Source organism: Propithecus coquereli, unplaced genomic scaffold (genome assembly GCF_000956105.1).
Source record: "Propithecus coquereli isolate 6110/MARCELLA unplaced genomic scaffold, Pcoq_1.0 Scaffold94, whole genome shotgun sequence".
NCBI classification, from domain to species: Eukaryota; Metazoa; Chordata; class Mammalia; order Primates; family Indriidae; genus Propithecus; species Propithecus coquereli.
In genome coordinates, this window is record NW_012155729.1 from 793,215 (window position 1) to 807,306 (window position 14,092).

The window sequence follows — 14,092 nt, forward strand, 5'->3', positions numbered from 1 at the left end:
CGGTCGGATCCAGTTGCCGATTTGGGCTGACTCCACGGAGAGGAGGCCCAGGAGGGAGTGTCCCTGGCCGTCTGGGTTGGAGGGGCCCTGGGAAAGCCATTCCACACCCTGGGCCCCCATTCTGACGAGGGCGGCCTCTCTCCTTGGGAAACACCCTGCGCCCTGGTGCTGGCACGTGTGTGACTTTGTCCGGCTCAGCCACACTGGTGAGTCCCGGTGTGGTCACCGTCATAGGATTGTCTCCTGGGGACAGTGTTATTCCGCCGATGTCGTCCACCGCAGACACGGTCTCCAGGTGCTCTGCAGGGGGAAAGGTAGCAAACAGCTAACAGCGCTGGAGACATCTGCGGTCTACCCAGGGTCAGGAGACTCTGCCCCCACCACGCAGCAGCACCGCGGCCTGTTCTTGCCGAAGGACAGAGGTGTCCGCCCTCCTCTGGCCCAGAACTCGGGTTGCCTCTCCCTTCTGCCGTGCCAGGACGGCCGTGCGTGTGTTGGAGCTGGGCTGAGAACATGCTGAGATGGGAGGAGACAACTCTCTGTGCCCACCTGAGACACCGTTAGTACTTCCTTGGATTACTGGATGTGAAATCTGGAATAACGATTTTGTTGTTTTGTAGACGAGAAAGTCGGGGCGCCTTGGCCCGAGGGGTCCCCTGGGCTGACGGGGTCCCCTGACCGTGAGCTGTGTTCTCTCCGCTGCAGCGACGCCCTCCTGCTCAGCCCGCCCAGATGGCCCCCTAGGAATTGGGAACACGCTCTGGTGCCTGCAGGAAGTGCTGACCGCAGACGCCGGAGGAGTCATTTCTATCAGAGACGGGAGCTCCGGGCTGGGTGCAATCTGGATGCTTCGACAGCAGAACAGACCCAGAGAGATGCCGCTCCACTGGCCTCTGCTAGAAAACGCCGTTAACGCCACCAGGGTGTCGAGTGATGGCCTTTGCTTGATTGGAAAAGCGCAGGTTCCAGACAAATGTAGTCCCAGCCTCACGGTGTGACTTTAGTCTCTTTCTTTCTTTTTTATTCCATGTAATAGTATTCTGATCTCAGAATTTGTCTTGAAAAAGTGCAGTTTTGGAAACCATTAGCTACTCCGGATTTCACTTGTGCTAGCTCATGGTCACTACCACACGCTCATGTTCTCGTGCAGAGACAATTCAGGGCTTATTGAGAAGGCTCAAACAATGGAAACCCCTAGAGCAGACTGGCTCAAGCATCCCGAAATCACCTTGTTATTAATACGATAAACTGATCGGTTGGATGGCTGCCACCTTAATGGACAATGTGTTCGTTGCTAAGCAGCCCGCTACCCACGAGATGCCGTCAGGTGCTTCCGGGAGAGAAGACAAAGCGTATACCTGCGTGTGCTCGGGGCACCTCTCGTCCGGAGAGACGATGACACTGACACGCGGAGGGGACAAGGAACGGGAAGAGGCTGAGGACATTTTAGGGGGACGACAGCTTCAGAGATGGTTTAGCAGGGGTGCGCTGGGGGCCGTCAGGACCAAACCCATCCTGGGAGGACAGAGTGGGTTTTACACACATGGGGTAAATCCAGCCAAGGAAGGGAAACAGGATTGGGCAGGACCTCTGGGGCAGTGGGGCAGTTTGGTTCCGGTGAGGCCGAGGGTACGTGAGCCCCAGCCGTGGGGGGACGGCAGACTCGAGGTCGCCCTGCCGCGTCCATCCTGCCCCACACTTCCCCACCGCCGAGGGCCGAAGATGCCCTGAGCTGCCGGAGCCACTTCTGGTTGTCTGTAGCAAAATGACTCAGGTTGGAAAGAGACAAGGTTTTCAATACAAGCACCTCATGTGCTAAAGTACTTTATCCAAAACTGCATGGATGACTCATTTTCCAGCTCTAATATATATGCTTTTCCAAACCGAGGTACAGCAAATTATAAACCGAAACATTGTTGACGCAAATATGCATTGCTATACCCATTATAAACCGAAACATTGTTGACGCAAATATGCATTGCTATACCCATTATAAACCGAAACATTGTTGACGCAAATATGCATTGCTGTACCCTGCAGGCCCTATCGGTGTATAAGGAGACAATCGAAAATGTTAAAGTTAAATTAACAGAAATTTATACTTAAAACCATCGCTAACTCAAAACAACGTTGAAGATGTATCCTAACGAGTGTTTCTCTCCCACACCACATGTTAAAGGAGACTTTCTTCCAGGCAGGATTTACTGTAAACACATAACTTTAGTCTTCACGAACTCAAGAACACCAATTTTTAGTAAATTTTATGACTCAAGTGGTGGATTATGCGTAAATGACCATTAGACATAAATATAGATAAAAATCTACGGCATCAACTGCTTGTAAGGACCAAAGAACAGAGAACTGATAAGAACGTCTCACATTTCCTAACAGCCTGGCAACCTACTGGGGGTTGATCCCAAAAGAGTGGTTTCTCCCTCAAAAGTCGGGGAACTCGCATTTCCACGGCGGACGCCGTTCCACGGAGCCCCCCAGTGTCATCTACTTCCTGGTAAAATCTCCCAGCGCCCGTGTTCTGAAGCCCACAGAGCTGGAGCAACTCTATTTCCCGTGTCTTCAACCAGCTGGAGAAAACTAATTGTTATTATTCTGGTCTTCGAATAGCAACACTCAGTGGTGGGATGTGAAACTCAGAGAAGAACTTTGTATCATTTCTTGCCACGCTTTATGTTGCTTAATTGTTTACATTGTTGCAGCCTGGTGAAATACTCGCGCATTCCAGTTCCAATATTCACTGCATTGCTGACGCTTGTGCACCCTCACGAACTTGTGATCTATTTACACGGCTGAAACCTCCAACGAGACGGGACCGAGGACGGTCCTACACCTCCCCGTTGCAGACGATGCTCCCCATGAACGGCAGTCGCTGGGCGTGGTCGTTGGAGCAAAAGAGTGATTACGTTTTTGGTTGTGGTCATTTAAATAATCATAACTCAAATTTTTTGGTGCTGTAATTCAATGCTCACTGCACCATCTTGCCCTAGAAACAAACACTTCGGTCCAGGAGTTTAACAAGCACATTGAGCACCGGCTGAATGCAGATGATGAGCCTGCTCAGTGCGTAAGAGGGAGCGTCTGCACCCGAGGTCCTTCTTCTGGGCCTGTTAGAGAAGAGGGACCATCGTGGCACATGCAGTGGCAAAATGACGCCCAGGGTGGCAAGAGGGGGTGGCTGAGACGGGGACACCTTTCACGGAAACGGATATCTGTGTTTTACAAAACGGTAAGAAGGAGGCATCCTCCCGGACTGGAGGAGGCAGGCAGTGCCCTTTCTGTTTTCCCAGAGCCTTTTGAATAGGTAACGTGGAGAAAAGGAAAACATTACACAGGCTGGCTTTAGCAGTTCACCTGGGCTGTCTTCTTCCTTGAGATTTATCGGTTTATTTTGTTAGGCATTTATTTACGGCAAGGTAGCAGAGCGCAGGAGAACTCCCTGAACCAGACTGTCTCTCTCAGGCCGGGTGGCCTATCTGGGAAGGGGGAGCAGTAAGGGATGGGGCCGCTGAGGGATGGGGCCGTGGGGAGCTCCCCACTGCAGGCTGGGGTGTCTGGAACATCCCTTAGGCTGCCCAGAGCAATTTTAAAGGGAGAGGAAGACACACATTACAACAACAACAACAATAAAAATAAAAAACAAAAGAAAGTGATGCCTGGTTTTTTCACCTGAAATGTTCTGGCATATTGTCAGAAGTTCAGTCTTGTGAGCCAGACATCGTTACGGGGCTTCTATGAATGTTCGATGCTGGATGGGTATTTTGCATAAATTTGGAACTGAAGTTTGAAGAGAGAGGGCTGACCAGCGGAAAGAAAACTAAATCAATTACCCTTCCCTGTCGCACTTTGTCTATGACACAGAGGCCCCTGGGAGGAGCCGGAAGATAACCCCATGGATTTTCCAGGCACCAGAGAACCCATCTATTCACTCTAAAACACTCACGCTTTTGTTTCTGGCCAAACCCAGGTGACAGTCCTTTGTGTTAGAGGCAGTTAAACATTACTGTGAGAAAATTCTCAACCGCTTTGAAAGCAGCGAGACTCTTTGCATTTCCAACAAAGGGAATGCAGTTTTGAAGGTGGGAAATTGTCACGACATGATTAAAGAGAAACCTCTGCAAAAGTAAAACATGGTTTGGAGGGGGAGAGAGGGAAGAGAGAGAAAAGAAAGAGAGAGAGATGGGGAGAGGAAGGCGGTGGGTGGGGGCGGTTACTTTGGACAAACCGGGAGGCTCTGCACTGGCAGAATGGCAGGGTGAGGGTTCAGAGCTCTCAGTTTTAATAACGGGGTGGGGGCCACCAAACAGGGAGCCCGCAGGGAACCAGGGGAGCCCCGCTGCAGAGGCGAGGAGCCCCCAGGTCCTGTCTGCAGATCTGGGACGGGGACTTTTCTAGGGAGGAGCCCGGTCTGAGGACTGAGGTGGCCGTCAGAGCCAGGGCTGTGGACAGGGCCATAAAACTTCCAGCTCTGGGGGTGAGCTCGGTTCTGGCAGGAAGGCCCAGGTCTGAGTGACAGCCCAGGACGCTGCCGGCCGGGATGTGTCTGGCGAGTGGTTACTACTGCTGCTTCCATGGAAACGCAGGGAGATGGAGACAAGGTGAGGTTTAGAGACAGCCTCCTTTCTGTAACTTCCCTGTACCTTATCCTCTGCCATCTGACTGCCGTTCCCATAGCAACCGGATGGGAAAAGCCATCACAGCCAGGACTCCGATACACAGGGCGGATTTTCCAGGTGCCAGGCGACACTGCGGCACCCAGGGGACCAGGGGCGGACTCCACACACCACGAGTCACTGGGGGCAGCTGGATGGAGGCTGGGAGGGTGCAGGGCACGGCCCTCGGGGTGTGAACGAGATTGGGATTGTGGCACCAATGGGGCCCAGGGGTGTGCGTGGCCACGTGAAGCCCACCGGTCGGGTAACCTCGGCCCATAGTAATTTCTCTTCTCGGCCGTCGGAGGTCAAAGTGCTGGGCTTCCCATGGATGGAGAACAGGATGGTTCTCCTGAAGTGCCCACCTAGCGCACCAGTGGGACCCAGGGCATCTTACCACCAGGCCAGGCAGGGCCTCCGGTAGGGCGGTGGGGAGGGGCAGAGAGGTGGGATCCCGCAGCCTGGATTTCTCCAGAAAGCCTGTTCCCGAGAGGAAGCCCAGCACAGCACGCTGGGCAGAGCAGAGTCTGGGGCTGAATTCTGCCTCCTCCGCCATGGTAGGGTTTGGGTGCACGGGGTCGGGGGCGGGCAGAGCACCACAGAGGGCGGAGGAAGGGTGGCAGCTCCCGCGTGAACTCGGTTCACAGTCACCAATGCCAGGCAGTTCAGTTTGCTCAGTTGCTTCGGGACGCGGTTTGACTATTGATTCATGTTTATCAAAGCTGAGAACAATGATTTACGGGGAAGAATATTTAAAGGACATGAAGTTCCTTCATTTGTCTGGAGACGGTTTAGCTTTTCTCTCAAGAGTAAGTCAAAACACCAGAGAACCACATGTAGACTCGCTTTTACTCCACCGCATTCCAGATTATTCTCTCGGTTTGCATACAGAAGAAATGCAAGAGGCTATCATGAAACACACTCGGCAACCTAGAAATAGAGGGAAACTCCCTCAGTCAAGACCATATACAAAAACCCACCTCGAACATCATAGTCAGTAGCGAAAGGCTGAAAGGGTTTCCTCCAAGATTAGGAAGAAGGATGCTTGCTTCTGCCACTTCTGTTCAACACAGTATTGGAAATATTGGCCGTGCAATTAGGCAAGATAAAATAAGTAAAAGGTATCCACATTGGAAAGGAAGAAGTAAGATCATCTCTGTTTGAAGATGACATGATCTCATACATAGAAAACCCTAAAGATTCTACTAAAAACCTGTTAGGACTAAGAAATGAATTCAGGAAAGTTTCAGAATACAATCAAGGCACAAAAATTAGTTACATTTCTATATACCAACAACGATCAATCTGAGAAAAAATAAAGAAAAAAATTCTATTTATAATAACATCTAAAAGAACAAAATACTTAGGAATAAACTTAACCAAGGGGGTAACAGATTTGTACCTTGAAAACTACAAAACATTATTGAAATAAATAAAAGACAGAAATAAATGGAAAGGCATCCCATGTTCAAGGACTGGAAGACTTAATATTATTTAGATGATAATACTATCCGATGCAACCTACAGACCCAATGCGATCTCTATCAGCATTCGGATGACATTTTTTTTTTTTTTTGAGAAATAGAAGAACTCATCCTAAAATTCATGTGGAATCTCAAGGGGCCTGAAATAGTCAAAATAATCTCAAAAAGAAAGAAAAAGAACAAAGTTGGAGGACTCACACTTCTCAATTTCAAAACTTGCTAGAAAGCTACAAATTAAAACAGGTTGTATTCGCATACTACACCTAGACCAATGGCACAGAGCAGAGATACACCTTCGAATAAATGGTCAAGTGGGTTCTGACAAGGGCACTGCAGCCAATCAGTGGGGGAAGAACAGTCTTTCCAATGGACGGTGCCAGGAAAACTGGATATTCACATGCAAAAGAATGAAGTTCGGCCCGTACTTAACACCAGAGACGAAAACTAACTCTAAATGAATCAAAAACTAAACATACGACTCTTAGAAAAGCACCTAGGGGAAAAGCTTCATGGCATTGGGTTTGGCGATGACTTCTTGGGTAGGACAGACACCAAAAGCACAGGCAATGAAAGAGAAAATAGGTAAATTGGACTTTATCAACATGAAAAGCTTTGTTCACTGGGGACACCATTGGGAGAGTGAAAATGGAAACCCACAGATGGGGAGGAATATCCACACGTCACACGTCGGTAGGGCATTAACATCCACAGTGTGTAAAGAAACACGGATCGACTGCACACAAAGAACTCAATTCAAAAACGGGCAAAAGAACGGAACAGACGTCTATCCAAAGAAGATGTACAAATGGCCAGTAAACACATGAAAAGATGCTCAACACTGCCAATTATTAGAGAAATAAAAATCAAAACCATGAGATACCCCTTCACACCCATTGGGATGACTATTATGAAAAAAAATCCCACAAAAACAGAAAATAAAAAAACTGGTGAGGATGTGGAGAAACGGAAACCTGAGAATCTTAGTGGGATCGTGAGGTGGAACAGCCCGGCGGTTCCTCAAAACAACAGCAGCAACAAAGCGCAGAATCACCACACGAGACATAAACTCCGTTTGCACCCAGCGCAACCGCAAGCAGAGACAGAACAGACGTTTGCGCACCAGCACACGGCAGCGCTGTCCACGAAGGCCACAGGGTCGAAACAGCCCGGATGCCCACTGACGGGTGAACGGATGAAGAAAGTGCACGGCATATTCGAACCACGGAATACTATTCAGCCTTAAAGGAGTGGAATTCTGACTCGCGCCACGACACGGGTGAACGGTGAAGACATGGCGCCGAGTTAGTCCCTCAGTCACAAAAGGGAAATCGTGGCGCGATTCCACGCACAGGCGACACCTCGAGTCCAGTTTGCAGAGAAAGAAAGGAGAACCGAGGCTGCCGGGGCGGGGGAAGGGCAGAGGGGGGAAATTCGTGAGAAACGGGAGCTCCGGTGTGGAAGACGAAACAGTGCCGCGGTCGTGGGGTGGCCGCACGATAGGGAAAGGCGCTTAGCGCCTCCGAATATGCACTTAAAATGGTAAATTTTATGTTATGTGTGTTTTGCCCCAGCAACAAAGAAACAAAAAATAAAGACCAGCCATCCACATCCACAAAGAAAGCTATTTCATAACATCCGTGTTACACGCGTTGTCGTGCAGCGAGGATGTTTCCCTGTCGGTACTGTTCACGGGGACGCTCGCGTGTCGTGTCCAGCCTGTGATCTACGTGTCTGGGGAGACACGGGTCCACGTTTTCCCTGTGAACAGCAAGTTCACAAAATTACAAAACGATCAAATTTTTCCCTGTGCTTGGACTGCAAGAAAGCCCAGTGCTAAATTTGCAGCTTATGAATTGCGTATTATGTGTTCTAACTTCCCAAGGAAATTATATGTCTATTTTATCCTGCTTCTGGACATGATTTTAACGCATTTCCTTTCCTGTTTTGTTACACCAGACGCATTCTAATAACGGACCTCAGTGCTCTTGTAAGCTGTGGTGAGCTAATTATTATAACTAAGTAGATCTCTGAACCGATAGTACACCTTTTTATTCCTGTTTCGTTTTCTTTTTTTCTAAACATCTTGTAGAATTTAAATGATGGATTTAAAGGATGTTAAACTAGCTGAGAATAATAGTAAATTTCAAAATGGTCTATTTCAACACTTTCCTGCTTCGAACAATGCAGTAATCTTGCTAGTCATTTTTCTGGGCGCCGTTAGCTCTGGGTCTTCCAGGAGCACGACAACCCCATTACCGAAACTACACGATTCTAATGACATAATAAGTTGCAGCAACCCGAACAACAACTTTACAACTCGACCGTAATTTCGAGAAGATTTTGCAGTCATTTTGTCCTAGCTCTACAAATATTTACAGAAAACCATACGGAGCTCTCTAGGGAGTGTGTGTTTCTGACGGCATTTTGCTCGAGAGGAAACACGGGTCTCTGCAGAAACCTAGAAGCCGCCTGGTCTTTTCTGTCTGTGGGTGTCGTTTTTCTGATCTCTCAGTGCTGCTCTTACCTGAGAGCACCCAGGGAGTCAGTCGGACCCGTACGAGATGCCGACAGAAATCTGTAAAAGCCACCTGCCTTCGTCCTCATCCGGTGCTAACGATGACAACAAATGACAACAGAGCTGGACGTGGCTGAGTCTCGCCACGTGGCCTTGGCTCGTTGGAGACTCTCGATGCCCCGTGTTGTCACTAGCGTCCCAGGGACGGTGTCTCTCAAGAGACTTTAGCATTTACAAGCTTAAAAAGGCGGTAAACCCACGAGCGACTGCCGTGGGGTGTCGTTTAGTCGAGTTAGAATTGAGAATAGTAAAACCGTGTCAACTTTCACGGTATTCACGACTCAACAGTGCTGGAATTGCCCCTCCAGTTTCAAATGTGACACGGAAGCAATTTAAGTGAAAACATCCTTTCTGGTTCCACTGTGCGCCGGGGGTTTTTCCTCTCCTGAATGAGGGAGCCGACGTCCCCGTTATTAACAATGCAGATACACATCAAAGCCACTATTGAATCTGTCTCTCCCCATTTATCCAGCCTCCTCGCCCCACACCCGATATTTCTTGTTTAACAAATTGCTCTTGATGTGACGTGTTCACAATAAGCCCATAAGCACAACTGAAACACAATTTCCTGCTAGCTGCAGTCAAAATACATTAATCCCCCAGATCCTTCCCAGGACAATGCTATCTCTCATGTGCAGACTTTATTTCTCTCCTTTGGCTGCAAGGAGAAAAAATCCTTGAAAATTGGTTTGAAAAGTGACACACAGGAAAAGTCAGGGCTAAAATTCCTGCGTGCACAATTTTCTTTAAATGCTCCTATTTTCATGATGCACCACCCTGTTAAACACTCACGTGTGGGAGAAATTAAGAATGAGACGAGGGTGGCTCAGCCGCTGAGCGTCCCTTGGAGATGCCACCCAGCAGCCCCCGGCACTCACACCACCCACCGCCACGCCACCCCCTCCCGGCACACCTGGCTCTGCTCTGTCCAAGCCGCACCTGCCGGAGACCATGCTGTGCTGAAGGAACAGACAGCCGCCTGAGCAGTTCCTGTAACAGGCTTGGGCTTCCAAATGTGGTGTGTTCTCCTGGGCGCTCATTTGATGGGGACTTGTGTGAAATGGTCTGCACACAGCTGGAAAAGTTGCCTGTATATGTAGGGGGGTGTGCATGTATGTAAGTGAGTAGGTGTGTATGTGAACATGTACGTATGTATGTAGGTGAGTAGGTGCATATACATGTAGGTACATATGTAGGTATGTACATATGTAGGTAGATTTGTGGGTGTGCTTGTCGATAGGTATGAAGGTACCGATGTATGTACATAGGCATGAATGTGGGTACACATGTAGGTATGTGTGTAGGCAGGTGGGTGCATAGGTACACATGTAGGTATGTGTGTAGGCAGGTGGGTATGTAGGTACATATGTAGGTATGTGTGTAGGTATGCACATAGGTAGGTGTATAGGTACATTTGTAGGTGCATTTGTAAGTAGGTATGGCCGCCTGTCACCTTGTCATGACACACACCCTGATGGAATGTGTTAACAAGGCTCCATCTCCCAGTGGAGGCCTTGGCTTTTCCAAATTGTGTGATGTGAGGATGAAGGTCACCACGGATCTCCCGCACCTCACCCTCCCTGCACATACCCGGCGATGCGATGCGTGTCTGGGGACTGGATGGGCACCTAGCCCCGCCCACTGTGCTAGCCCCGCCCACTGCTCTAGCCCCACTCAGTCTTGCCCCGCCCACCCAGTGTGCCACGCCCCACCCATCTAGCCCCGCCAACTGCTCTAGCCCCACCCACTGCTTTAGCACCCCCCAACTCCATCCAGCCCCACCCAGTCCCACCCAGCCCCGCCCTACCACGCCCCACTGCTCCAGCCCGGCTTTAGGCAAAGGCTATCACTTCACAGTGCACCTTGGGCCAAGGGACAGGTAGGGCAAAGGTCACAGAACATCTTTGGGACATCTGAGTTATTCTCAAGACAGAGACTTAAAAAAGAAGGTCCATATCCTTCCATGGACATGGTCTAGGAAAAAGTTTCGGGTATTATAAAATGTGCAAAAAGACGTTTATTTCACAGTTCACGTTCTCAGCTGGCGTGACGCGAACACAGATTCGCACCTCTGCGGAGCCAAGAGTGGTCGCACACACAGAAGGCGGCGGGGGTTCTTCCCCTGCTGCAAGTTAGAAGAAAATTGCCCTTGGTGTGGAAGGGTAGCTTGGCCTGCCTCCAGGGAGGGGAAGGAGAAAACAGATGGAGAGAGCTAATTGAATTTAGAGCAGGTTGGAGCCCTTCCGTTGTACTAATTTAAATATTACTATATCATCAGCGCCTCGTTTTTCAAAAATTGTAGAAATTACCAGAGAAGGTCATACGCCTGTTTCTTGGTTTGCTCTGTGAAGGCGTCTGATATGAAGCATCCACTCCGGTATTTTTTTATGTATTAAAATCGTCCTTCAACACATGACGATTTCCTAATTTATAAGCTAGTGTAGACTTTTGAGGCAAGCACTTTCTTTTAAAAGCTGCAGGCCTTATCTCAGATTCGGTGAAAAAAATTACGCACAGAAATCCTACAGCTGGCACTGGCTTTTTAATCGTATTCAAAAATGACGCACGGCAAATGAAAACGGCGATATTTGTCCACACCACACGACCAGTCTGGGTGGCCAGTGACCTGTGTCTGGCTGCTGGCGCGTGATGTACGGCGGTTCCTGCAATTCGCTGCAGGCAGAAATCTTAATTAAGGCCTTCCCCAAAGAGTGACCTTCAAGGGAGCCCAGCACCAAATTGGCGCAGAGAGAGACAAATGCCCGTGTGGCACCAGGAGACGGTGAGAGCACGTCGGACATTTATTTCCAACAAAGACTGTCGTCATCGACACTGGTCAGCCCGGGGACCCCCTCAGTGACCAGTTAGCCCTTAACGATCCTAATGCTGGGAGGACCTGGGAGGGGCTTTTCTTCCCTCCTGCTCAAACGTTCCAGGCTCCACCGCTCGCGTGGCTCATCTGAGAATTCAGAGCTCACACAGGCTCTGCGAAGAACAACGTTGCCTGTGCCGTTTCCTTCTTCTGCTAACCCTGCGTGTTTACCTGCATTTCTCTAGGTGGAAAATGCAGCAGCATCTCTGTAGCTCTTGGGGAAACCGACACGGCTCGATTTCAGAAGCAGATGAATCTTTTCTTGGTCAGCAAACTGGGATGAGAGGGGAACACGTTCCGATCTGGGCAGGGAGACTTCATCGTACGGTGTGCGCCCTCCTTTTGGAGAAGAACTGGAAGCGTCCTCTGCTAAGGTGGAGATGGATTACTTTGCTCCCAGGTACACAAGCTCCTGGCACGGGTCCTGCTGGCTTGGCCACGTGGCTTGAGTCAGTTCGCTTTGTTTCTGCCAAGTTTCTCTGGGCTGTGTAAAGTGTTATGGCCAAATGTTTCTCAGTTTGCTCATTTCTTGGCCAAAATCACTCCCTGATATTTTAACTCGAAGACATTGGATCTGCTTCTCAGGTGCCCGTGGCAGCCCATGGATTCATGAGACCTCGTCTCTTCTCGCGGGGCATGACCACGAGCTTCTGGAAGCTTCTGCACATTGGGGCGCTGGTTCTCTCTAAACCCTCTGGGGCCATCTGTGCGTTAGTCCCACATCCACGATTCTCAGCATCCTCTGATCTAGCGATTCTGTGATTCCAGAGGAATAAATATCTTCACAGCCTCAGCTTAGCATGTTTGCCCTGTAGTAGTAAATCCACGCAAGCGGATCTTTCTGTCTGCATCGGCAGAGGGAAGACAACAATGCCAATCTCAGAGTTTTTTAAACCACGAGGAAAACTATAAAGATGGAAAATGCTTTTGAATAATAATTCTTAGGTTAAAAAAAAAAAAACAACCTCGATTCTTTCAACCTGCCTGGTCTTTAAACACGATGAACTCTAAACTTTTCAAAGAAGCACCTTATAAAGCCCAGAATAAGAGTATTTAAGGAAGCAGAGGCTACAACACAGTTGTGGTCTGGAAAAAATGCCGGGTGATTTTGGCAGACCAGGAGAAAATCTCCGAGTTAGTTACAGATGTTTTTTCTCTTGGCTTCTCTCTCTTGGGCGAGGCGTCTGGTGAGGCCGAGAGAGGGAGACAGAATATTGTAGGACACTTAAATTAAAAATAAATATACACACCACACACACATGGCGAGGGCCTGTCCGCACAGTCTGCTGAGGTGGACGCAGAGACGGCTAAGACGTCCCCCTTAGCTGGCCGGCAGTACGACGCGGGGACCGACGCATTCGCGACAGGTCTATGCAGAGCGGGTCGGACTTAGCAAAGGTCGGGGGCCTCTGAGCGCCAGCAGCTCTGCACTTGGCCTCTCAAGCGGGGCTTCGCCAGGACGAGCTTTGGGCGCTTGCCCTGGAGGAGGGAACGAGACTGTCCCTCGGGAAAGCAGTCACGGGGCAGTAATCACGGGCAGTGCATGCCACAGGTCACACGGAACTCACGATCTCGTGTCTACTACGAGCATGTCACTGTCTCCAAGGCAGGTTCAAACACATTAGCTCGAACGACCTACATAAAGAGCCTCCGAGGAAGCTATGGCCATTTTTTTTTAAATAAATAGTTAAAAGGCTCACCCGAGGCACTGTGCAAATTAAAATAAGAACCAAGAACTGGACTCAGTTCTTCTGTTTCCAAAGTCGATACCCCTCCCGTCCCGCGAGCTGTGCCAGTCAGCAGACAGGACGCCAAGTTCAGACGCGGCGTCTGCGGTGATGAGGGACGGGAGCCTGAGTCCCAGCGGTGACCGGGTGCCTCGTAGCTCTTAGGACAAGGAAGGCATAAGTGGCTAAAATGACTGACTTCCTTTGTGCTCACACCTCTGCGATTTCTTTCTTGGAACCATTTTTAAAGTGAGTGGATGCCCTGACCCCTAGAGCGGAACGTGGCTGCGCTTGGGTGTGGGTGGTGGCAGACGTGGCAGTCGAGATGGGATCCTACTGGGGCGCGGCGAGCCCGTGATGCAGTATGGCTGGTGCCCGTGTGAGAAGACAGAGACAGCCGGGGAGAGCGACAGGTGACGGTGAAGGCAGAGATGGGGGTGACCTGGCAAAGCGCCCCGAGCTGGAGGAGGTGAGTAGAACACCCCCCTCGCGCCTCCTGGGGAGCAAAGCCCTGCCGACACCCTAATGTTGGACCGTGGGCTCCGGAACCACAAGAGGGCACATTTCGGTTGTTTGAAGCCCCCACGTGCAGCACTTGGGTTTGGCGGTAAGTGGTCCAGGAAGACTCCTCTACGGGCGTGACGCTTTGTCTGGGACTGGGCCGAAGGAGGAGGCAGGTACGTGTCCCCTCCGCTGTCTCAGGAACAGGGGAGGGGGGGCAGCTGGAGGGGGTGAGCGGTAAGTGGTCCAGGAAAGCTCCTCCACGGGCG

At 50.1% G+C, this 14,092-nt stretch overlaps 1 protein-coding gene across 1 annotated transcript in view; it reads right to left on the reverse strand.

Moving 5' to 3' along the window:
* ADARB2 (adenosine deaminase, RNA-specific, B2 (non-functional)) overlaps window positions 1-14,092 on the reverse strand; it is a 285,616-nt gene that overhangs the window by 129,409 nt on the left and 142,115 nt on the right. The gene's annotated exons all lie outside the window — the stretch shown is intronic.